The sequence below is a fragment of the Callorhinus ursinus genome, unplaced genomic scaffold (genome assembly GCF_003265705.2).
Source record: "Callorhinus ursinus isolate GAN/ISIS: 27379988/994484 unplaced genomic scaffold, GSC_fseal_2.0 scaffold20, whole genome shotgun sequence".
In the NCBI taxonomy this organism is placed as follows: Eukaryota; Metazoa; Chordata; class Mammalia; order Carnivora; family Otariidae; genus Callorhinus; species Callorhinus ursinus.
Genome location: NW_027397082.1, coordinates 29,458,370 through 29,482,392, shown reverse-complemented (window position 1 = coordinate 29,482,392; position 24,023 = coordinate 29,458,370). Strand labels below are relative to the sequence as shown.

Here is a 24,023-nt window from a genome sequence, read left to right as displayed (position 1 = left end):
ATTCGCCTCTTTTCTCTGGGCCTCGATTCCCAGTCTGAAAAGAGGGCTGGATGAGACCCCCCTCATCACCCTCTTCATTTCTATGATTATACATCATTTGAGCACACCCTGGGGACAGTTTGGGAAACAGACGTGTAGACAGTCTTAGAACTCACAGGGATCTGGACAGAGGGAGCTCTGTGATCCCCTACTCCAGTAAGGAGCCAGCCTGGCTGGGGAAAGGGCTCAAATCCACATGGGAGCCCTGACCTCCCTTTTCCAGCTCCAACAGTGATTTCTCCAGCTTTCCTAGGAGTCCACTGTGACCGGACCTGCATCTACCACCATCCTAATTGGCCTGAAATTTCTATGTTGGATTGATTCCCCCAGCAGGCTGGACTGGGAGGCAGAGCCCAAGGGGTCCAACAAAAGTTCCTTTCTTCATCTCTGTTCTGGCCTGTTGCATCTGTGATCCCCTGAAAAGATAAAGGTGACAGACAAATGTGCTATAGTGAAAGTGCTTCCAATGCAATACCTAAGGTAATGAGTTTCAATCCTGACTCTGCCATTTACCAACAGCAGGATCTTGCACAAGTCACTGGCCCTTTCTCTCTCATCCTCTGTGCCTTCAATTTAAGACAAGTGAGGAATAACCCCTATTCCCCAGTGCTTTAACAGGCAAGGATGAATGTTGGACCCTGAGCCCAGTACAGGGCATCCAGGAGGAAATCTGTAAATCGAAGTCCCTCCACCTTTCTTTCTGTGTGTCTCCCAAGGGCTTTCCAGCTGAGGCCTAAAGACTGAGGTGCTCCCTGGCTGGTGCTCCTCCAGGTCCCAAGACCACAACAGGCAGAAAATGTAGACCCCAGATGGAGACCTCACAAGCTTCCCCCCAGAGCACCTGGCTCTCGCAACATGGAGAGCATCCTGGAAAGGAGGGCTTAGCAGGGCCTCAAGGGCCGCATCATTACTGCCCTTCTCTGGGGTCAGGGCTGGAATCAGCTAAGGAGAGATGGCAAAAAGGTACTGGATAGGGGTGGGGTAAGACTAAAATAAGATAGAGGGGAAAAAAAGCACTGTTAGATCATCCACACAGCAGATCATTTACCTTGGAAAACAGATACAAACATTCCTATGAGCCTCAGTCCCACTATTTAGGCAAAAGGCTCCTTACCATACTGTGAGTCCCCCAAACAGGGCTCAAGAAGGAATACTACTAACAACTCTACATTCATAAAAGTGACAACTTGGAAGCAATGAACCTATTCCCTGAAAACCACAACCCACCCCCCCCAAAAATAGACAATCTGAATAGTTATAGAACTATTAAAGAAACTGAACTTGTAATTTCAGATAAAATCTCCAGGCTTACCTTGTTTCACTGGAGAATGCTATCAAACATTTAAAGAAGAACTAACATAAAATTTTATGCTATCTATTCCAAAAAATAGAGGAAACATTTCCCAGCTCATTTTATGAGGCCATCATTACTCTGATAAACCACACCAGGGTGAATCAAAACAAAACAAAACAAAACAAAAACTACAGAGCAATATCTCATTAATTTAGATGTAAAAATCCTCAAGAAAATATTAATCAAATCAAATCCAGCAATGTATAAAAAGGATTATATACCTCAGCCAAGTGGAATTTATTCCACGTATGCAACCAATATTGGTTCAATATTTGAAAACCCATTAGTATAATCTACCATATCAATACTAAAGAAGAAAAATACTAAGATCATTAAATTGATATAAGAAAAAGCATTTCAGGGGCACCTGGGTGGCTCAATCAGTTAAACATCTGCCTTTGGCTCAGGTCATGATCCAGAGTCCTGGGATTGAGCTCAGCATCCCTCAAGCTCCCTGCTCAGCGGGGAGTCTGCTTCTTCCTCACCCTCTGCCCCTTCCCCCACTCATGCATGCACATGTGCGCTCTCTCTCAAATAAAGAAAATCTTTTTTTAAAAAAAGGAAAGAAAAAGAAAAGGCATTTCATAAAATCCAACTATTCATGATAACAACACTCAGCAAACTATGAATAGAAAGGAATTCCCCAAATTGATAAAGACCTAAAGTAACACCAAACTTAATGTTAAGATCAAATGCCTTCTCCCTAAGACAGTAACAAACAAGGATGTCTGCTCTCCTCATCTTATGCATCAAAGTACTGGAAATGCTAGCTAGTGCAACAGGTCAGAAAAAACACAAAGGGGATACAGATTGGAAATAAAGAAGAAAAATGATCTCTAATTATCGATGACATTATTCTCTATGTGAACAATGTCAAAAAAGCATTTAAAAAAGAAAGCCCTCCAATAACCATTAAGTTCAGCAAGATCACTGGGTCCAAGATCAACATAAAAATTAATCAATTTTCTGTATACTAAATAATAAACATGTGAAAACTGAAAATAAAAACACAATATCATTTATGATCTTTCCTAAGAAAATTACTTAAGTATATACTTAACAAAACATCTACAGGGCGCCTGGGTGGCTCAGTTGTTAAGCGTCTGCCTTCGGCTCAGGTCGTGATCCCAGGGTTCTGGGATCGAGTCCCACATCGGGCTCCCTCCTCGGCGGGAAGCCTGCTCTCCCTCTCCCACTCCCCCTGCTTGTGTTCCTGCTCTCGCTGTCTCTGTCTCTGTCAAATAAATAAATAAAATCTTCAAAAAAAAAAATCTACAGAATCTATATCCTGAAAATTACAAAATCTAAGACACTGCCATTAGAAAAAACTAGGTGAAGGATACAGGTACCTCCATTTTTTCCAACTTCCTATGAATCTATAATTATTTCAAAATAAAAAGTTTTAAAAATATATGAATTGAAAAAAATTTGAGAATAATAATGTACTCTCTCATGGACAATAATGGGTGAGAGTGTAAGCACATGCTGTGTATGAATATGGTTGTGTGGGAACATGCTTGTGAAGGGGTACAGATTGTATTTATGTGTATAGTTTGTATGAATGAGTATGGGGTATATGTTTGTAGGCAGGTTGATCACTGTCAGCAGAATGCCATTCAGCATACATCCCAAGGTCTCAGCACCACCCTGGGAGGAAATTCTCCAGGGATCATTCTCCAGGGATTCTAAACTGTGCAGAACACAGCGTGAATATTTTTGTCCCCATAACAACACCTGCTGCGGCCTCTCAACTCATCCCTACAAACACCTCCTGACATTTTCTAAGAACAATGCACCACGTTTCAGTGATAATTATCTTCAACCATATAGAACCCTGGAAAGTGCCTGAACAGTTTAACGCCTTTTGCCTTCCTGGGGGTTTCCTTGAAAAGGGCTGTGGTTACTGGGTCCCTTTCATAAATGAGAAAACCAAGTCTTGAAGGGGAAAATTACACGGAAACACAGGATAATTATAAAGGGGGTCAACTGTGAAAAACACGTGCTTTGGAATATTTTTTAAAAACCCAAAATCTGGATCTGAATCCATACTCTACCCTTATTATGAGATTGGAAAACATATTATGAGACACTAAATATGCTTCTTGAAACTTTTAAAAATGTAAAACCTGTAAAATGGGGTCACACTACCTACATCTCAGTAAAGTGTATGGAAAAAATACGTAAGACAAAGGTATGGTATTTGGCATATATATGCTAATATTTGCTTAATTTGTTAAAAGACATAGACAGAACCAGGATTTTCGCTGGTATCTGGGCAGGCTGCCATTCTTGTCTTTCCTCTTTCTCACATCAAGAACATGTTCTTCCAAGTGGGCCTTTTCCTGTTCCAAGCAATCAGCAGAATCTGAGAACTGTTGCCCTGTTAGTCAGGATATAAGTCTCAGGTCTGTCCCCATATCCTTTTGTTAACCATCTGACCCTACCTCTCTCCCTAGAACTTTAGGCTAGACTTCTAGATGGTTCCACCCACCCCAATCCTACCCTGGGGGTGGATTTTTAGAGGAAAAAAAGCACTGCCCTGACAAGAGGCAATAATCTTGGCTTAACAGGATTTGCCAATAACAAGTTGAGTGATTTCAGGAAAATACCATTTTGTCTTAGTTTTCTACATCTATAAAATGGTGATAGTGTCAGAAAGATAAAGTTCTTCGTTGCACATTATAAAAGTCAAAATAATCCAAGTAACATATAGTCTTAGGTTCTTGGAAAGTGGGAATCAGAATCATAAATGATACATTTCAATGTTCTAATTGGTTTTTATATGAAAGCACAATAGATGGTTTACATACTCCAAATAGCATTACCTCCAACTGCAGGACTTTCTCAGATGGCTGCCATGTTCTTTACAGGATTGGAGATCAGCTTTTGCTGTTGAAGTAATATTTGAGAACCTCTGGGATGGACAGAAAAAAAGTTCAGCACTTTGGTAGGTGATGTCAGAAATCCTGTGGACAGCGGATTCATGGGCTAGCATCTATAGAGAGGGTCCATCTAAAGTCCATTTTGATAACTGCAAGTTGACTATATAATATAAACTCTAAAATTTGTTGACATTTTATCATTTTTATTTTTTTTAAAGATTTTTATTTATTTATTCATGAGAGACAGAGAGAGAGAGAGGCAGAGGGAGAAGCAGGCTCCCAAGGAGCAGGGAGCCCAATGAAGGACTCGATCCCAGGACTCTGGGATCATGACCTGAGGTGAAGGCAGACGCTTAACCATCTAAGCCACCCAGGCGCCCGACATTTTATCATTTTTAATAGGATTTTTGTGACTTTTTCATGTTTTTAAAAAAAGTTATTTTCTGCTTTGGGGGTCTACTATTTTATATTTACCTACTAAATCAGGCTTAACTGTATTTTTCTGATTTTCCATATCCCAAGCAGATTTTTGCTGGCTTGATTTTTTTTTCTGTAAGAGGTGTGTCAAAATACCCAAGTTTGATAGTAATTTGTCAATTTCTCCCATTCTAAACGTTTTTCATTTATAGATTTTGAACACAGGATATTGAAATCTAATGGTAACTTTTCCATTGGATTGGTGGGGAAAAACACCTAATTGCAGTGGATTCAAGAGAATGGGAATTGGAAACATCTCTTAAAGACAATTTTTTAAGGAGTTTTGCAATAAAAAGGATCAGAGAAATGGGGTAGTAGCTTGAGAAATGGGATGAAGGACAAAGGGGTATTTTATAGAAGTTTTTTTTTTAAGATTTTATTTATTTGACAGAGAGAGCACAAGCAGAGGGAGAGAGAGGGAGAAGCAGGCTCCCTGCTGAGCAAGGAGCCCAATGTGGGACTCGATCTCAGGACCCTGGGATCATGACCCGGGCTGAAGGCAGCCACTTAACTGACTGAGTCACCCAGGCGTCCCATTTTATAGAAGATGTTACAGCATATTCATTAGTATGTTGATGATTCGGTATGGAATGAAAAACTGTTAATACAGAAGAGGAAGAGGAATACCCTCATGTGTGAGAAAGGGGATACAATTCAGGGTACAAATGGAGAGTTGTCTTAAATAGGAACTGAGGCTGTTCATTTAGAATGGAAAGTAGAGCATACAGATTCCAGTGGAGAAAGGTGGGCAGACGGTCTTGGACAGTATAGTTCTCTTTTCTCATAGAAAGCAAAGTCATCAGCTGTGAGTGAAATGGGACAAAGAGTTGTCAGAGGCTTGAAGAGTGAGGAGAAGGTGTGAAATTGTTAAAAGAATGTATGGACTAAGCAAATGTAGTAGGATAGCTGGGCAGCATTAAGGGCCCACTTGACCTTAGTGGTCATAAATTGAAAGTGAGACCAATCATCATGGCCATGTGTTTCTCTCAGGCCACATCTACTACAAAAGTGCAAGCACAGAACAGAGAGAACTGGATTCAACCAGGTTTGGTGTTTTATCGGCAGAATATAACCAAGTGAGACATGGGCAAGAGAGTTGACAGTATATGCAAAGGTCTAACCATTAGTGATGAGCCATGGCCTCTAAACTGGATGAGTTAACTGAGAACATCAGAAAGTGAGAGTCAAGGCAAGGGTGACAGAATCAATGGATCAGGGAATATTTAGGAGAGCAATAAGGCCCTGATACTTTATGTTCCCCAGACAAAAGGTAGGAAGGCAACTCAGAGGAGGAGCCTCTCCAAACATGGTAGGTCACCCAAATGTGTCTCTGTCCTAATCCGAAGAAACTGAATGTTACCTCATACAGCAAAAGGGACTTTGTGAATGTGATTAAAGATCATGACGTAGGGAAATTATCCTGGATTATCCAGGTGGGCCTGATGTAAGTCCTCATCAGTCCATAGACGAACACATGAGTCAGTGCAAGAGAAGGTAATGTGATGACAGAAGCAGAGATTGGAGTCAAGCACTTTGAAGATGGAAGTAGAAGCCACAGCCAAGAAATAGAGGCTATCAAATGTACTTTGAGAAAGACAAGGAAACAAATCCTTCTCTAAGCCTGCAGAAGGAACCAGCTGTGCTGATACCTTGACTTTAGCCCAGTGAAACTGATTTCAGACTTCTGACCTCCAGAACTGTAGGAAAAGAAATTTGTTTTTTTTTGTCACTAGGTTTGTGGTAATTTATTACAGCAGCAATTGGAAGCTAATACACTAACGAAGGGGGAAGATACAGAGGAGAGGCCCAGGCAACAGTTAACTCCCAAAATAAATCTGAAGGGAAGGTCCTGGGGAGAGTTGGGAGTGGTCTTGTGCCCCTCAGGGAGGGGTGAAAGTAATGAAGGTGTAGTCTGGGAGAATTTTGGCGCCCACCTCTTGAAGGCTGTAACAGTTAAAAGGGTGTCAAGGGGGCAGGGTTTGTTTCTCTGGTAAATTTATTATTATTTTTAAAGATTTTATTTATTTATTTGACAGAGAGAGAGAGAACAAGTAGGCAGAGAGGTAGGCAGAGGGAGAGGGAGAAGCAGGCTCCCCACTGAGCAGGGAGCTCGCTGCGGAGCTCGATCCCAGGACCCTGGGATCATGAACAGAGCTGAAGGCAGAGGCTTAACCGACCGAAGCCACCCAGGCGCCCCTTCTCTGGTAAATTTATGATACACAGTAAGTACTATTGAATTTTTAAAAGCAAACTGTAGGCCCATATATATGGCATGACCCCATGTTGTTTAAAAAGTATGTGTGTGCATAAATAGTTGCCTGTGTACATGTAAGAGAGTTCTGAATGTCGTGAGACTGATTACTTCATCTCAGTATCTTTGCTCCAATAACCCCTATTTAAAACTGCAAAGCAGGGGTGCCTGGGTGGCTCAGTCAGTTAAGCGTCTGCCTTCGGCTCAGGTCATGATGCCGGGGTCCTGGGATGGAATCCCAGATCAGGCTCTGTGCTCAGTGGGAAGCCTGCTTCTCCCTCTGCCTGCTGCTCCTCCTGCTTGTGCTCTAATAAAATCTTAAAAAAATAAAACTGCAAAGCATATCTCAACGCACACCAACACCCCTTAATCCTCCAAATCAGCTCTACTTTTTCCGTAACACATATCACTTTATAACACACTATACCATTTATGTATAAACAAGTATTGCTTCTTTATCCCACTAAAATTTAATATCTAGGGCGCATGGGTGGCTCAGTCGTTAAGCGTCTGCCTTCCGCTCAGGTCATGATCCCAGGGTCCTGGGATTGAGTCCCACATCGGGCTCCCTGATCAGCGGGAAGCCTGCTTCTCCCTCTCCCTCTCCCCCTGCTTGTGTTCCCTCTCTCGCTGTGTCTCTGCCAAATAAAAATCTTAAAAATAAATAAATATTTAATATCCAGTGATTTTTAAGTTCCTGGAACATAGCAGGCCCTCATGTTTGCCAAATGCATGAACTTTGGAGCCGAATTGGTGATGCTGAGTAGCATATGTTCGTTTCGGAATATTTTTTTAAAGGCAAAGACAAAATTAGAGCTGATATTTACGTTCTTTTCACGCCAGTAGCACTTCAGCAAAATAAAAAACCCTTTAATGGGTATTCCTAAAATAATTCTTACCTGTTAGTTTAACAACAGCAACAAAAAAATAAGGGCACTTGAACAAATTAGTCTCTAACCTCAACAGAGAACAAGCGGACGCCAGAGGCGAGCAACAAACCTCGGCGCCACAGGCCGCGAAGCCCGGACCAACGCCGGAAGCGTGCGTCGGAAATGGGCGTGGCCATCCCCCAGCTTTCTGGGACTTGTAGTTCCGAGCCCGTAGGCGCGGGTGCGGGTCAGTGTCGGGAGTCCTGCTTTTCCAGGTATCGTATTCCACGTGGGAGGTGAGACGCGCGGGACAGGACAGCCAGCGCCGCGGGCAGGGAGGCGTCTGGTGGTTGGGATGTGGGAGTGCCTCGGGGGAGGTGCAGGACCGCTGAGATCCGGAAGCCTGGTTGGGCAGCTGTGGGAGGGCGCGCGACCTGGAGGAGGTGCGGCCCGGGGTCGCACGTGCGTCCGAGCGTCGCGACCGCCGCTCTGTCCTTCGGACCTGTGATCACCTGAGTCTAAGCGCCCCCAGCGCAGAAGTGGCTGCGGCTCCGGGGGACCCATCCTTCACCCGGCTGAGCTCTGGCTTTGGCCGGCCTGGAGGCTTCGTAGTTGGCCGCACCGGCCATTTCTGTGCCGGTGACTGGCCTTATTCCACGGTTTTCGGTGGACGTTAGGCGACCTAGAGGGGCCTCTTTAAGGGACCGAGGTTTCTGTCCCAACAGCACTGTCCTCCCACCCCAGAAATGAGGCTGGTCGGGGAAAGCGCCTCAGGGAGTCGAAATCCATTCAGAGGCAAAGCATCTGAGATGAGAGCTCCTACCGGTCTTTATCGAATTTTAGGGCAGAAATCAGAAACCCTGAGGAAATGGACACATCTTAGTGTTGCTGGGGGCAGCGGAATTTACTCACCCTCGTGGGTTTGGCAGGGAGGCTTGGCCTGTTTAATCCAAAACCCTGTGGAGAGAGGCGAGGGAGGTGCAGCCTGGGGGAGACTAGAAAGGCATCTCAGGAGAGCGTGTGAAGGGTTGACTAAAAAGGGGTTAGTAACAGGAGCAGAGTAACTTTTTTCCTACAGTCTTGCTGGACTGGCTACTCTGTATCCTGCAAGGTGGACTTGATATTCATGGCTTTTTCTCTTTCTCTAACTCTATCTTTCCAAGGATTCTGTCCTTCCTGAGAGGAGGAAATGACCAAGTTCCAGGTGAGTTGGTGTTTCTTCTCTGAAAATGCCATCTGAGAATGAACATAACCTTTCTTGCTTGGAACAAAGGAAGAACATCAGCATTAATTGACACCTATCTGGTGTCAGGTCCTGTGTTTGTTCTGTACTTTATTTTTATTGTCAGACTTCAGTGTGAGACATACATTTTATAAATATGGGTGTAAGAACATTAATATACTGAGGACATGTAGCTATCAAATGACGTGTCCAGAGTCTGCACAGGTGGCTGCTTACTTTAAATTCCGCATCATTTTTACGGAACCACCCTCCCTCCATGAACTTGGCCCACTCCCCAAAGCACTCAGCTATTCTACTGAAAGACTCCACACAGCATCTTTGCCTGGTCCTCTCTCAAAGTCACCCTTTTCCTGCCAAGACATTTCACTCACATTGAAAGTTATTCAGTTATCACACGCCCTGGCCAGTGTTCAGTGGTCTCAGGAAAACAAACAATTATAAATTATGGTGCTTTTCTTCATGAGCAGATTCCATATATGAAAAAAATAAAATATACATATTAACAATAACCATTTATTAAACATTAAAAAATCTGTTAAATGCCAGCACAGTAGTTACCAAATCAGTCCCAGAAATGCTTCTTAACCAAATTATTCATCAGAGTTATCTGTGGTGTTTTTTAAGAATTAAGAGTCACAGACACTTCCCCCAACCCCAAACCTACTAAAAGAATTTCACTTTTTTTTAATCCCATTGGCCTTTGTACATCCAACGATTTGTTGGATTTAATGTGAGATATTTCTCTACATACTCGATGTGATCATTAAGGTAGGTAAGATGGGTTATTCATCTTTTATGCTCTGATTGCTTCGTTCCCTTTACCAACATATCTACATGTTTAATTGGTACAATGAATTGTTAAATTACCGAGTAGCACTTTTTAAGAAACTGATTATTCATTTGTCTCTATAAAACCATTCCTAGAAAGTTACCTCAAGATTGACACTTAGAATCATAGAATGTTTGAAATGGAAGGGATCAGCCAGCCCTCTCTCTGCTTTGGTGCTGGCATTTTACCAAGGAGAGCTCTAATTCTGAGAAAGCTGATGGCAAACACCGTGTCCTCTGTTGCAGAGCAGCAGAGTCAGAAGGAAAGCCCATGTCTTCCAACTCCATGCTATTCCCTCTCCAGAGCTAAACAGGTCAATTACACCAGAAGTTACGTGAATGAAGTATCAGGCTGGATTTTAAGGAAGAAATAATTGTTTCTTAACACCACTACCAGCAAACTTGCTTGGCAAATACAGTTCTTATATACATAGGAAGAGAACATGAGCTCTTATAAAAATGGGCTTAGAAGGCAGTAAGCTGCCTCAAGGTCCTGAGAATGCCATCTCTGTGCCTTGCAAAGGAATTGAGGACTTCAAGGGAAATTAATGTGAATAAGACCCTGTGCTCTCTGTATTTTCCTTCCTTTTCCTCTACCTGGTCCCTGATGAAGATTATTTATCACAACATTGGGGATTGCTAATACAGTGAAATTTTGAGATTCTGGTATATGTTAATAACTTGAATTTAAAGAAAGGATTTCATTCCACCGATATTTATTGAGTGTTCTCTTATATACCAGACATTCTCCTTGAGTCTGCTGAAAGGCAGGAGTCCCAATTTAACCCCTACCTTTGTGACCTTGAGTAAGTCACTTCACTATCATCCTTGGTTTTCTCATGTGTAAAAATAAGAGTTTCCCTTGATGATCCTGAAGTTCATTACTTGTATCTTTTCATTATTCATTTAAGTTGAATGTGAATTTATAAATATCATTTAGATTCCTAGTCAGTTGAGCTAGTTGCTGGGGATTTAAAGATTAGCGGAACATGGCCCCTGTCCTTTAGAATCTGGTAGCTAATTTGGAAGACAGATTTTATAGCTTTGGTAGAGAGATGGGAAAAATACTATGAGATCTTGGAGGAGGAAACATTTAACTTATCTTCATGTTCAGAAAGACAGTTGTTGATTGTCCTGAAACTAGAAGGAGTTGCAAAATGGATGTGAGAAATACAAGTCAAGGCAGAAGCAGCATGTAAAGGGCTATTCTAGACTACAGCATGACATCTGGTTGACTGCAGGTAATCCGCTGTGATGACAGATCTTGTCCACCTCCTGACTTCAGCATTAGTTTCCTGCCTCTAAGTAAATTGTTGCATCCGGCGAGGATGGGCTCTAAAAAGGAAGTGGAAAGCCACATGATATATGTAGTTTTAAAAAAGTTTGAAATTTGTCAGGTGGGAACAGGAAACTACTAGTCCCATGACCTTCCCCTTTGGTTGGCCTTCAGGATACTGAGTCCACCTTGGGTGTAACTTAGCTCCAGTGATGGGGGGCAGGGGACACGACTGTTCATTATTCAGATTTCTTCATTCCCAGCTTTGTCTTTAGCCGAACCACTATTTTCTTTCCCTTTTCCTTTGTCACACTGATTTCTTTCATTTAGCCTACTGTCCTACCATTTCTTATCCAGCAATCTTCAATCTACTGCAGTTAGTAGTCCATCAATGTATCATTTCAAAAAGAAAAAAAAAATATATATATATATATATGTATGTGCCCTTTCCATTCTTGGCATGGAATTCTCCCCACTACTTTGTGAGATCTTAAAAAATTAATGATTCTGTCTTTCAGTCTGTGGATAAAGACTTGGTAAGGAGTTATTGTGATCTAGGTATGAAATGAGTGCCTTACATAGGACAGTGGCAGTGAAAATAAAGAAGAGGTAATACTATGGTGGGAGATTTGGGAGATGAGTTGACAAGATCTGAAGTGGTTTGAATATTACTGAGATTGGGTAGAAGTCTTAGACCATCCAGATGACTGAGTGGAAAAATGGATCAGAAATGAAAGGGAAAAAAGATAATTGATGGACTTGAATTTCAGAAGGAAGAAAAGGATTGGAGCTAGAATGCATCAGGAGAGGTTAGCCTTGGACAGAAAGAAACCTTGTTCTCTGAGGCTGAGGAGAAAGTCTGATTCAGAGGAGTGGCTAATTCTACTGCTCGATGTACCCCAGGCACTGTTGTCCTAGGGGGTGTATATATGGGTCCCTGAGGCAGCAACCTTCACTTCTACCCCTTCTCTGTCCCACCTTTGCGCAGGGACTTGAAGGTTTGTTTGTTTGTTTTTTTAAATTTATTTATTTTAGAGGGGGAGAGAGAGAGCGCATGGGGCGGGTAGGAGCAGAGGAAGAGAGAGAATCCTCAAGCAGACTCCCCACTGAGCGTGGAGCCCAACACGGGGCTCAATCCCAGGACCCTGAGAGCATGACCTGAGCCGAAATCAAGAGTTGGATGCTTAACCAACAGCCACCCAGGTGCCACTGGACTTGCAGGCTTCTTGAGCCCAGTCTCATCTCTTTCACCTCAGACACAGTGGAGACCCATGACCTTGAGAGGAGAGCTTGGGAGGAAACTGCCACCTTCCCTCATCATTACCTTCTCCACTGGTGATAAGGAGGGTAGTCCTGTCACTCCTACAAACAGCCCTGTTTTCTTCAGTTTCCTGAGGAGCGTGTGGGTAGTGCCCCTTCAGCTTCAGGCCTGAGGTGTTGGAGTTCTGAAGGTTATCAGGTACTTCCCTGGCCCAGAGTTGAGCTGCTTCGTTGGCTTCACTTGGTTCTTAGTCATTTTGTGTGTATTCTGCCATTCTACTTTTCAGGGTATGGCCCAAAGGCTGGTGCCAGTCCACAGGCTGCTGCTTGTTACCAGTTTCCAAAGACATAAGGAGAGAAACTAAGACTGTTTAAAAATGTTATGTCTGTCAAATATAATATTTTTTAAATGGCATTGGCATTTTATACATCTGGGTTTTTATTTCTAGTAACTCTTCTTTATTGTATTTTGTAAAAATACCTGACAAAAGTGTCACATATTAGAAACTTTTTAAAATAAACTTGTCCTTCACCAGAGGTAGTTTGAGAAGTGTTGCTCCATCAACAGAACCCTGGAAGGAACCAGAGTCACTGTGAAGTTAACTAAATAAACGCCTGGATTCTTATTAGATGCCAGGCATTGCTTGAGGCCTTGGGGATGCAAGGATCAAATATCTCTCTGTTCTTAAGGAATATGTATCATAGTGGGGAGAGACAGTTAAATAAGAAAGCAAATGAATAAATAAGAAAATGGGATAAGACATAAGTAGTACAAAGAAATTAAACAAGAAGTGGTAGTTTCTGGGTGCCACTGTGGATTAGACAGTCAAGGAAATGCTTCTCTGAGGAGTAGCGATTTGGCTGAGACCTGAATGGTAAGGAACCAGACGTATGAAGATGTGGGAAAAGAACGTTCTCAGCAGAGGGGACAGCCAGTGCAAAGGCCCTAAGTTGGGATAGGTTTGATGTGGGATAGGTGACCTGCAAGGTCACTGGGGCTGAGTGTGACACAGAGTGATTCAGGATGAGGTTGGAGAAATGACAGGACCCCAGTCTATAAAACCTTACAGGCCAAGATGAGGGATCTAGATTTTACTTGATGTCCATTGCAAAGCCTTTGGAGGGTTTCATGCCTGATGTGGTATATGTTTTAAAAGATCACCCTGGCTACTCTGTAGAAAATTCATTGTGTTAGAGAGCAAGTGTGGAAGCAGAGAGACAAATTGGGAGGTTGGCACAGTTGGGACTACATGATGGCTGGGGCTTATAACCATAACTGTGCAAGATGGAGAGAAGTGGGTAGATTCTGATACATTTTAGAGGTAGGACTTGGTGACGGATAAAATGTGAGGGAGAGAGGAGAGAATCAAAATGACTTCTAAGACTGGCTTCAGCAGTTGGGTAGGTTGTGTGACCATTTACTATAAGTGGGGACCCCTAGGGAAGAGCAGATATTGATGGAGATTGTTGGGAGCAAGAGTTCCCTTGGGGCCTATTAAATTTCAAGTGCCTCCTAGACATCTAAGTGCAGATGTTAGGTAGAGATTTGGAGCCTGCAGGTGAGGAGAAACAGGGCTGGATGTAAATATTTGGGAATACCTAAGGAGAGTATCATGGTTTGTTTATGTGTGCTATTTTCTTTTTTCCAGGAATGTTCAACTACTTAGTTTAGAACAAGAAAGAACATATGATTGATAGGACTAGGGAAGACTTGATCAGAAGTATACTTTGGGAGGAAAAAAAGAGGAAGAGTTGAGGGTGGTGATCTTGATAAAGCAGGTGTGATGGAAGAGGAAGAGCAAAAAGATCAGGAAGATGTTTTTAAGGAGTACAATATTAAGAGATTAATATTTCAAAAGCAGAGTGGTCCACATAGTGAAATGGCCCTGGTCATGGTTTTTTGAGTGTGAAGAAATGAGACAGAGATGATGAGCACTATAAAGAAATTAAGAAATGTGAGGTTAGAGCATTCAGCAAATTGTTCTCTTGAGTGTTGAGGTTGTCAGAATAATGGTAGAAATCGGGTGGAAAGGACAACTCAGTAATGACCATGAAATGACAGGGACAAAGAAAGATTCAGTAACTGGACAGCTTGAGCTTGAATGAGTTGTGGGCAGGAGGGGAAGGATTTGGATAGAAGTAGCCAAGTAGATGAGAAAGGAAAGCTGTTCCAACAAAACTTGACTTAGATGACTCAGCCCCCTGAACTGTACTCTTCTGTCCCCTTCTCACTTTGTCCAATGCTACCAGCCCCACAGTCCTTCCAGGGCATTTGTGCAAACAGTTGTCAGTTGAGGAGGAATTTGCTTAATGTTTTAGGAACTGGTAACATTCAAGGATGTCTCTGGGGGCTTCACTGAGGAGGAGCGGGGCTTCCGGGACCCCGCTCAGAGGAAGCTACACCGAGCTGTGATGCTGGAGAACAACGGCCAGTTGGTCTCCGTAGGTAAGAACATGAGCCTGGACACCTGCCCACTGGACTCTTTGTTTCTTCAATTTTAAATAGTAATGAGGCCCCAGGGATTGTGGTTTAGGAATCAAAAGTTTCCTTTTGGCACAAAAGATGTTTCTGATTATTTTAAGCAGCCAAAGAATTTGGCTTGTTAAGAACTGAAGAATGTAGCTTTACTGAGTCGTCTTAGAAACCATATCCCTTATAAAACCATCTCTTGGGACTGATTTTGCTTTCTGCACAGTTACCCGATCTCTCTGTTACCCAGAAGTACTCTCTCAGAGCAGGGTGAAGATCATTATATAAGGGCGAATGAACTCCAAAGAAATCAGCTAGGCACCATGGCAAATTACAAGCTCAGGCTAATACATGGAAGAGGAGTCCCTTTTGAAATATTCTGAGTTCTCTCTGAAGTTCTCCGGTCTGTGGAAAAAGCCAGGGCATCAAAAGGATACTTTGCACATACTGATATACCTTTGTCTCTTCCCTTATTCCCCCTCTTCCTTTTCAGATGCTTGTGGTCTTTCCCATACACACTGACCTTCTTATTGGTACTCTTATCTTTTCCCACATTTTCCCCACATTGGCCTTGTACCATCTTTGCTTGGACCTTATTTTCATTAAATATCCCCACCCTACAGTATCTAGTTTCCATTGCTTCTTTTCTTCCCATTCAGGGATTCATCCGTCTCCCCTTCTGAATATCAGACAATACTTGTGATGAGACAAAATTTCATACCATAGAGAAAGATACGAGTATAATTGACACAGTTTTTCTCAAAAACATTTTGACTGCTTGAATCAAAGAGCATTAAACATTTTTGATGTAATAATTCATTTTTAGGTATCTATTATAAGGAAATAATTAGTAACTTCAACTGAAAATTGTGGAAAAAGATAAGTCATTATAGAATTATTTAAAATAGTGAAAAAAATTACTCACCAAATGTATCACAGGTGTTGGTTATACAAATTATAGTGGAATATACCAGAGAAAAATGTGTACCCATTACAAAAATATAATGATATGGGGCACCTGGATGGCTCAGTCAGTTGGGCATATGCCTTTGGTTCAGGTCATTAGGGATCGAGCCCCGCATCAGTCTCCCTGCTCAGCGGGGAGCCTGCTTCTCCCTCTGCTTGTGCTATCTTTCTCTGTCAAACAAATAAATAAAATCTTTAAAAAAATTAATGAGAAAGAATTTTTAATTAGATGTAAGATACATATCTACCTACTAGATTAAACCATGTGAAATTGCCATTTTGTAGTAAAAATGGACATTGTACAAAAACCACCGAAAAGAAGTAGCCTGTAATAGTGACTTTCAGGGCTTTTTCCTGCCTCTGTACGCATGGTTCTCTCATAACTGTGGCTCTCGAACCATTGTTTTTAGCTACACCTGGGAGGTAAGACAAGCACCACAGAGTGAATTGGTCCCTGTAAGTAGTCAGAGTCCCATGTTTCCATTTTCTTTATGTAAACCTAATGCCTGTGCTCTTTGTACCAGAATTGTTCACCTAGAGGTCACTATTAAACTTTTGTCCCTTTCAGAGCTTTTCCTTTTTTAATTTTTCTTCAAGATTTACTAATACCAATTCTTCTGATGGCTTTGATAGTGTTCACCTTAACCTTCAAACTTTTTGACATGTATGAAGTCATTGTTTTCTTTTTTCTTTTTTTTTTTTAAAGATTTTATTTATTTATTTGTTAGAGAGAGAGAGCGTGGGCGAGAGAGAACGAGCAAGGGTACAAGCAGGGGGAGTTGCAGGCAGAGGGAGAAGCAGGCTCCCCACTGAGCAAGGAGCCCGATGCGGGACTCCATCCCAGGGCACTGGGATCATGACCCGAGCCAAAGGCAGATGCCCAACCAACTGAGCCACCCAGGCATCCCTGAAGTCATTGTTTTCTTATTTCCTCTGGCCTTTCTCCTGTTCCTTTTCTCTGCATGTTCAGTGGCTTCTCTGTCTTTCCTCTAACTTTGGAAATCTTAAAAGGCCCTTTGCCTTTAGATCACCATCTATCAATGTTTCTCCACTTTTTTTTTGTTATCTCCCCCTTGGTGTCAGTAGTACCCCTGTTGAGAATGTACACTGTATCTGTACACTTGTCTGCCTCCCTCGAAGAGCTGGCACACACATAAATGGCCTCAACTATCCTTTCTACTGTGATAACCCTAATGTCTTTATCTCCTATCCTCATATGAAACTCTATTCCCATGTACTTTCTTGGTTATGGGCTATCTACCCTTGAATATCCAGTGTCACTTCACATTCAGTTTATTGAGAATTTCTAAGTTATTTTCCTTTTTAACTTCTCATATTCCCACTTTTGTCAGTATTAACATTCTACCAGCACCATAGGTTAGAAATGAGCCATTAAGTTTGTCCCTCGCCATCCCCAGCATCTGTAATCCTCTTACCAATTCTTTTTTGACTTTAAGTTCTTTTAAATTTATTAACACTTAAGTCCCACAGATAGCACTCTAAAATAGGTCCACTTCATGCTAATAATGGTAACAATAAAGACAGATCGTTGACATCATTCTTCAGGCTCACGGTAGATGTTGCGAGTAGACTTATCTCCCCTAATATATCATTTATCTTGTCACTCTTTGCATAAAAACCTGGAATTACCTTTAGTAGCTGGTTTAGAGCCTCAAAACTCCCTGCCTGGCTTTCTCTGGAAACTTTGATGGTTATCATGCTCTGGTTCCTGACTAATTTTGTCCTTTAAGATTTTATTTGAAGTCTAGTGTGAAACCTTTGACCATTCCTTCTCAAAGCTTTGTTTGTATCTCACAGTCTCATCAGACCTGATTGGGTATTTTTTTTTTTTTTGGTATGCTTTTATATTAACCATTGGATCTGCAAGTCTGATTTATTTTCCTTGTTTCCAGCCAAGTTTCTGGAGGAAAAGCAATGTATTTTAATACTTCCTGTGCTGGGAATACATAGTCAAGATTTAAAATTTGACTACCATGGAGATTAGCAAAGAAGAAATGTGTCTTACAGTCTTGGTAAAAGAGGCATTAAGTAAACACAATATATTATTATAAACTGCTAAGTCCTGTGAAGGATAAAATAATGTGCCCTGAGAGAATGAAGGCATGGGATGGGACAAGAGTGATAATGTATGTATTGTTGAAAGTTTCAGGGAGGGGCGCCTGGGTGGCTCAGTTGGTTAAGCAACTGCCTTCGGCTCAGGTCATGATCCTGGAGTCCCAGGATTGAGTCCCACATCAGGCTCCCTTCTCAGCAGGGAGTCTGCTTCTCCCTCTGACCTTCCCCCCGGCTCATGCTCTCTCTCTCTCTCATTCTCTCTCCCAAATAAATAAAACCTTTAAAAAAAAAAAAAAGAAAGTTTCAGGGAAAGCCTGTGACATGACATTTCAACTGAGATCTGAAGGCTTAATAGGCATGAAACAGGTGACTGGTTAGGTTAAGAATATTCCAAGCAGAGAGAATAGTACAAAGGAAAATCTGAAATCTGGAAGGAGCGTGGTGAGAATACAGGGAGCACCTGGGAAAAACAGAGGCGGGAGACATGGTGGGAAGGGCCTAGCTCATTTGTGGCATTGAAGGCACTGGTAAAAAGTGTGAATTCATGCTAAGTTTAGTGGGAAGCCTGTGGACAACAGGGTGGTATGATCCGATTTACCCACTATCAGTGAGATTGCTGGGTAGAAAGTGGTTTGCAGTGGGGCAAAAATGAAGTAGGATATGTGCTTCTGGTTTCGAGCTTGGAGCTAGGTTTTCATTTTTGTTTTTTTTAAGATTTTATTTATTTGACAGAGACACAGCGAGAGAGGGAACACAAGCAGGGGGAGTGGGAGAGGGAGAAGCAGGCTTCCCATGGAGCAGGGAGCCCGATGCGGGGCTTGATCCCTGAGCCACCCAGGTGCCCCTAGGTTTTCATTTTTAATTGACAAAAAATTGAACATGGTTGTCCAACATTTTATAATGCAAGTAAGATATAAAAATTTAAAAGAATCAACACAGAAGTATTGTGAAATGATATCACTAATAATAGTTTGTGTATCCTTTTTTTATGTACTCCATACATAGGTGTGTATATTACAAATGTGTTAAAATTTTATGAGATTATACTGTGTGTATTTTTCAACTGGCAATCTTATGCAGTATGTCTTAGAGATCTCTGTTATGACATAAATACTCCCTGTTAAAAGGATCCCTTTTCTCATTACATCAGCATTTTCTTCTGATATTAAATACTCATTCTTTATTTTAAATATTTTTAAAAAACGAGTATCACAAGGTTTCATAACTATTTATAAAACCTACGATTGGGGTGCCTGGGTGGCTCGGTCGTTAAGTGTCTGCCTTAGGCTCAGGTCATGATCTCAGGGTCCTGGGATCAAGCCCCACGTCGGGCTCCCTGCTCAGCCAGGAGCCTGCTTCTTCCTCTCCCTCTGCCCCTCCGCTGCTTGTGCTGTCCTTCTCTCTCAAATAGATAAATAAAATCTTTAAAAAAAAAAAAACTACCATTAATACAATGTCTCCCCCACTGATTTTCATAGACCTGCCATTTTTGCAGTCATTCCCAAGCATTGTACAGCAAGGATGTTGAGGCAGTATCCTTCAACCATTTAATAACTTAGGCCCAGCACATGACTTAACTGTTCCAAACTGCACTGTTTTTCTTTTTCCTTTTTCTTTTTGCCATTACTTTTAAACTCTGTGAACAAAATAATACATTAACCTAGGTAAAGCAAGTTATATCAAAAGTCTTATTACAAAAGCCAGTCTCCCTGCTCTGCTGCTCTTTATGCCACAGGGTAGCTTCTTATAGTCACTTGGTTTTAATCCTTTCCACTGTTCCTTATTGTATTTGCCTTCGTATTTCCAAATAATACATTTATGCAGCTACTCATTTTTTTTTTAAGATTTTGAGAGAGAGAGAGAGAGAGAGAGAGAGCACAAGCGGGGGGGAGGGGCAGGGGGAGAAGCAGACTCCCGGATGAGCACAGAGCCTGACACGGGGGCTCGATCCCAGGATCCTGAGATCATGACCTGAGCTGAAGTCAAATGCTTAACCAACTAAGCCACCCAGGTGCCCCGCTACTTAAATTTTTTTTAAAGAAACAAATATATTCACATTGGTTTAAGAAAAAAAAAAAGGCATAAAAAGGTACACGGTGTTACTTGTCAGTTATACCTAAATAAAGCTGGAAAAACTGTACAATGAAAATTTTGAACATTCTGAGAAAAGGCAGAAAATAAATTATGCGCAAGCAGCAAAGAAAACAAAGTTCCCAAATGTACTAAATGTTTTTAAATTATTAAAGTTATACTACAAAAAGAAAAAGGTGCATAGTATAAGCCTTTCATCATGTCCCTAACTCCTCTCTAGCAGGTTATGGTCATTTGCTGTCACAAGTCATCTGCAGTGAGTAAATCTTGTGCAATATCATTTCACAACTCTGCCTGGAAATCTGAAAAATAAAACCCCCAAGCTGGAATGCTGAGTGCATACATTTATGATTTTGATAGATAATTGTCAAAATGTCCTTCTTGGGGGGTGATACAAATTTACACTCACAAGCAGTGTGGCTTCCGGCTTTGGGTTTTTGCCAGGGTAACAGGTGGAAAATGGTATCTCAGTCCAGTTTGAGCTTATTATAATATACTACTGTTTTTCAGTTGATCAATATTTTATACTCTGTATTGACTTTTCTACATCATAGATGAGGATTTAGACCTTTTACATTAATTCCCCCAACATGCGCATCCTCCCAAGATTTTTATGTCAGGGTCACATCAGTGATTAATGCTTACATTGCTTTGACCTTGTAACTCTTGTTCCCTGCAGGGTCAAGTAGTGTACTATGATTATAGTTTTTTTTTCTTTCCTAAAGCTAATTCTTGCTTTTTAAAATATATTTTATTTGGAGTGATTTTCATCCCATACTGTTTTATAGCATTTGGGTTAATTTGGTTATTTATTATTGTTTTATGTAGCAGCAATTGATTCAGCTTCATTGTTTTATTGACTTCTTTGCTCACTGCTATTTCTTGTATCATGTATCATCTTTTTCACACTTTCTCTACAAAATTGGAAGATATTGCTCAATTATCTTTAGGTATCCAGTATTGCTGATTGTTAGTTCAGTGTCAATATAACTCTCATTTATTTGCACACAACCTGCCATTTCTGTCTGAATGCTTTTAGCATTTTCTGGAATTTTTTTTTCCTTGAAATCCAGAGGTTTCCCACGCAAAGCATTCAGTGAGCCTTGAATTGTGAATTCTAAGAAACATTTTTATCTATTACTGCTTTGATCATTTCTCTCCCTTCATTTTGTCTTCACTATATTCATGGAACTCCTACAATATGGGCTTTTACTTTTATCTTTCCATCTGTCTGTCCTTTTTATTCCACATTCTAGGAGGATCCCCCTTCCAACTTAACCGTGTGTTAATTTTGCTGCTCGACCCCTCAGTCTTCCAACTTAACCGTGTGTTAATTTGCTACTCGAACCATCTAGATTGCAGACCTTAAGATCAGCCTCCCTGACAGTAGCTATGACATGACACAAGTTACTTAACTTCTTCATCCTTGGGTTTCCTCATGTGTAGATGTCCTAGGAGTTCCTCTTACATGAAATTGTCCAAATAGTACCTGAGTGCTTCAAATGGGCATGGTAGGTCTTAGGTCTTAAAATTGTCATCTTTTTCGATCCTTGTATTAATTTAAAAGAATTCTGATTATTTTTCTTAGCAGTATGTTCATATTTTATTATTAGATTATGTTGTTTTTCTAGATGTGATACCTTTTCAGATTTCTCTGGGATTTCAATTAGGTACCATTTAAATTCTATTTCTTCTGTTTGTTAATTCTTTAGTTTATGCCAATCTTCATTTATGTTCGTTTTCTACCTTATTTTGGTCTGCTTATGTTTTTATTGTCTCATATTTTTTTTCAAAAGTCTTATGTTCACAGTATGATACTGGAGTATACATCCTCAGCTGATGCTTGACCCTCTTTGGTGCATGCATGCTGTCCTTTAGAGGAGGCTTCTGCTGATTGGGCTTGAGGTGGCTGTAAGAATCCACATGGGGGGTGCTTCTACAACCACCTTTTTGATGTTGCCTTTTCAGTCCAGTAAGTTACCTGGGACATCCCCTGCTTCTCAATCTCCAGCTCTAAGGTATCTCCCTTGTCAGAAATCCCACTTCAGGGGTTACCTTGAGCCTTTATCCTGGGCAGACGTGGAGTCACTTGCTTCTTTTTGTACTTTATCAACCCTGTCATTGTGCAGGTTCAGTATTACCTCACCTTCTGCTATTCTCTCCAGCCCAGATAATACCATTAGGAGTCTTTCTTTGGCATTTTTTTTTTTTTTGAGATTTTTATTTATTTGACAGAGAGAGAGACAGCGAGAGAGGGAACACAAGCAGGGGGAGTGGTAGAGGGAGAAGCAGGCCTCCCTCTGAGCAGAGAGCCCGATGTGGGGCTCGATCCCAGGACCCTGGGGTCATGACCCGAGCCAAAGGCAGACACTTAACAACTGAGCCACCCAAGCGCCCCTTCTTTGGCATTTCTTTTGGCCATTTATTTTGTTCTTGAGGCTTATGTGGGGCCACTACCCTTAGCCACCCAGTATTTCAGTTTTTGTAGGGAAGAAGGTGTTTGGGAGAGTGGTGCTGCTAATGGCAACAACTGGTCCAGCCATTAGAAATGCCTAACGTGAGGGGCACCTGGCTGGCTCATCTGGAAGAGTATGTGACTCTTGATCTTGGGGTCATGAGTTTGAGTCCCACATTGGGTGAGAGATTACTTGAATGAATGAATGAATGAATGAATGAATAGGAAAGGAAGGGAGGGAGAAAGAAAGGTCTAATGTGAATTAATAAACCTGTTTCCAAGATCAACCTCTCTTACTTTATAATTGTTGGTTCTGAGTTTGGAATTTGAATTTCTAGGACTTGTTGAGAAGATCTCTTACTCTTTTGGAAGCCTTCTGTATGTGATTTGAGCTGTGTGTTTGGGGTTTTTTTTCTAGTATCTCCATCATTTCTCATCCATCCGCTCTTTATCTAGGAGTTCCTCAACATTTTATCCTGCTGATTGCAAACTTTCTATTTTTCCAAGACTATTGTGGACTTCTTTTGTCACCTCAGTGTAATATTAAGATATTCACTCTAATTTTATGACTGATGTACATACTAGTAAGTCTAAAATCTGCATTCCTAGCACAGTTCTCTCTCGGAGTTCTAGACCCATATTACTGAACAGTTCAAGAATGTTCCACCAGCACCACAAATTAACCAAGTCAAAGTTTGTGTTTATTGGTCCCCTCTTCCCAACCCCAGCCTGTCTTACCATTTACACCCTCATACCTGGTCACTCAAGCAAGGAATGTGAAGATCATGCTGGGTGCCTCCTTCCACATTTAGTCAGTCATCACATGATTTAGAATGAATCTCTCCCTTTCTCTTCTTAACCATTTTTATCACTTTGCTTCTGATTTGCTGCAGCAGTTGTTGCTCTACCTAAAGTCTTGCTTATTTCTGAAGGTGTTTATAATCATAAAGTCAGGCATTTCACTCTCCACTGAATTCCTTAAACTTTAAATCCCTGAGGGTTGTAGCCCTAACTCCTTAGTAGTATGCACCAAACCCTTTGTGTGGGCTCCTGCATTCTTCTCCAGGGCACATTCTTTACCACTGTCACCTGTTTTATATCCTCCACAAGAAGTTGCATATAGTTTTCCTGAGCGTGCCATATTTCTCTACATTTTCACTTTTTTTTCTCTCCCTTACATTTGTTCCCAGAATTCTTCCCCAAGATTTGGGTCAAATGTCCCTACTCTGTGCTCCCACGACTCGTGCATGCATCTGTTGTTGCATTTAGAGCTTTACCACAGTTGATATGGTTTTTTTCTTCCAGTAGGCTCTAGCTTGCTTAGCAAAAGAATTTCTATTTTCTTCTTTGTATCCTCAGCTCCTATTAAAGTGGGTTACCAATTAGATACAAATTTAATTAAAGTAAAATGAAGTAAACAAATAAAATGTTATTTGTGACAAGGACATGGGATTCATAGCCTCTGCAGGGTAGGGAAAGAACACTT

General features: G+C 41.4%; 2 protein-coding genes across 10 annotated transcripts in view; one reads left to right on the top strand and one right to left on the bottom strand.

Moving 5' to 3' along the window:
- Positions 1-24,023, bottom strand: part of LOC112830731 (uncharacterized) — a 143,298-nt gene that overhangs the window by 15,754 nt on the left and 103,521 nt on the right. For 2 of the 5 annotated variants that reach the window (XM_073904479.1, XM_073904481.1), the window contains exons 1-2: positions 7,903-8,045; positions 4,219-4,307 (exon numbers count right to left, since the gene is read on the bottom strand). The exons of 1 other annotated variant lie outside the window; for it this stretch is intronic. The gene's annotated coding sequence lies outside the window, so the exon portion shown is untranslated. Of the gene's footprint in view, positions 1-4,218; positions 4,308-7,902; positions 8,046-24,023 lie in introns of those variants that run through there. 2 more of the 5 variants (XM_073904477.1, XM_073904478.1) reach the window with 1 other exon arrangement.
- Positions 8,051-24,023, top strand: part of ZNF239 (zinc finger protein 239) — a 63,283-nt gene continuing 47,310 nt past the window's right edge. The window contains exons 1-3 of one of the 5 annotated variants that reach the window (XR_012381735.1): positions 8,051-8,147; positions 9,036-9,076; positions 14,799-14,925. The gene's annotated coding sequence lies outside the window, so the exon portion shown is untranslated. Of the gene's footprint in view, positions 8,148-8,342; positions 8,512-9,035; positions 9,077-14,798; positions 14,926-24,023 lie in introns of those variants that run through there. The other 4 variants (XR_003209992.2, XM_025880772.2, XM_025880774.2 and 1 more) reach the window with 4 other exon arrangements.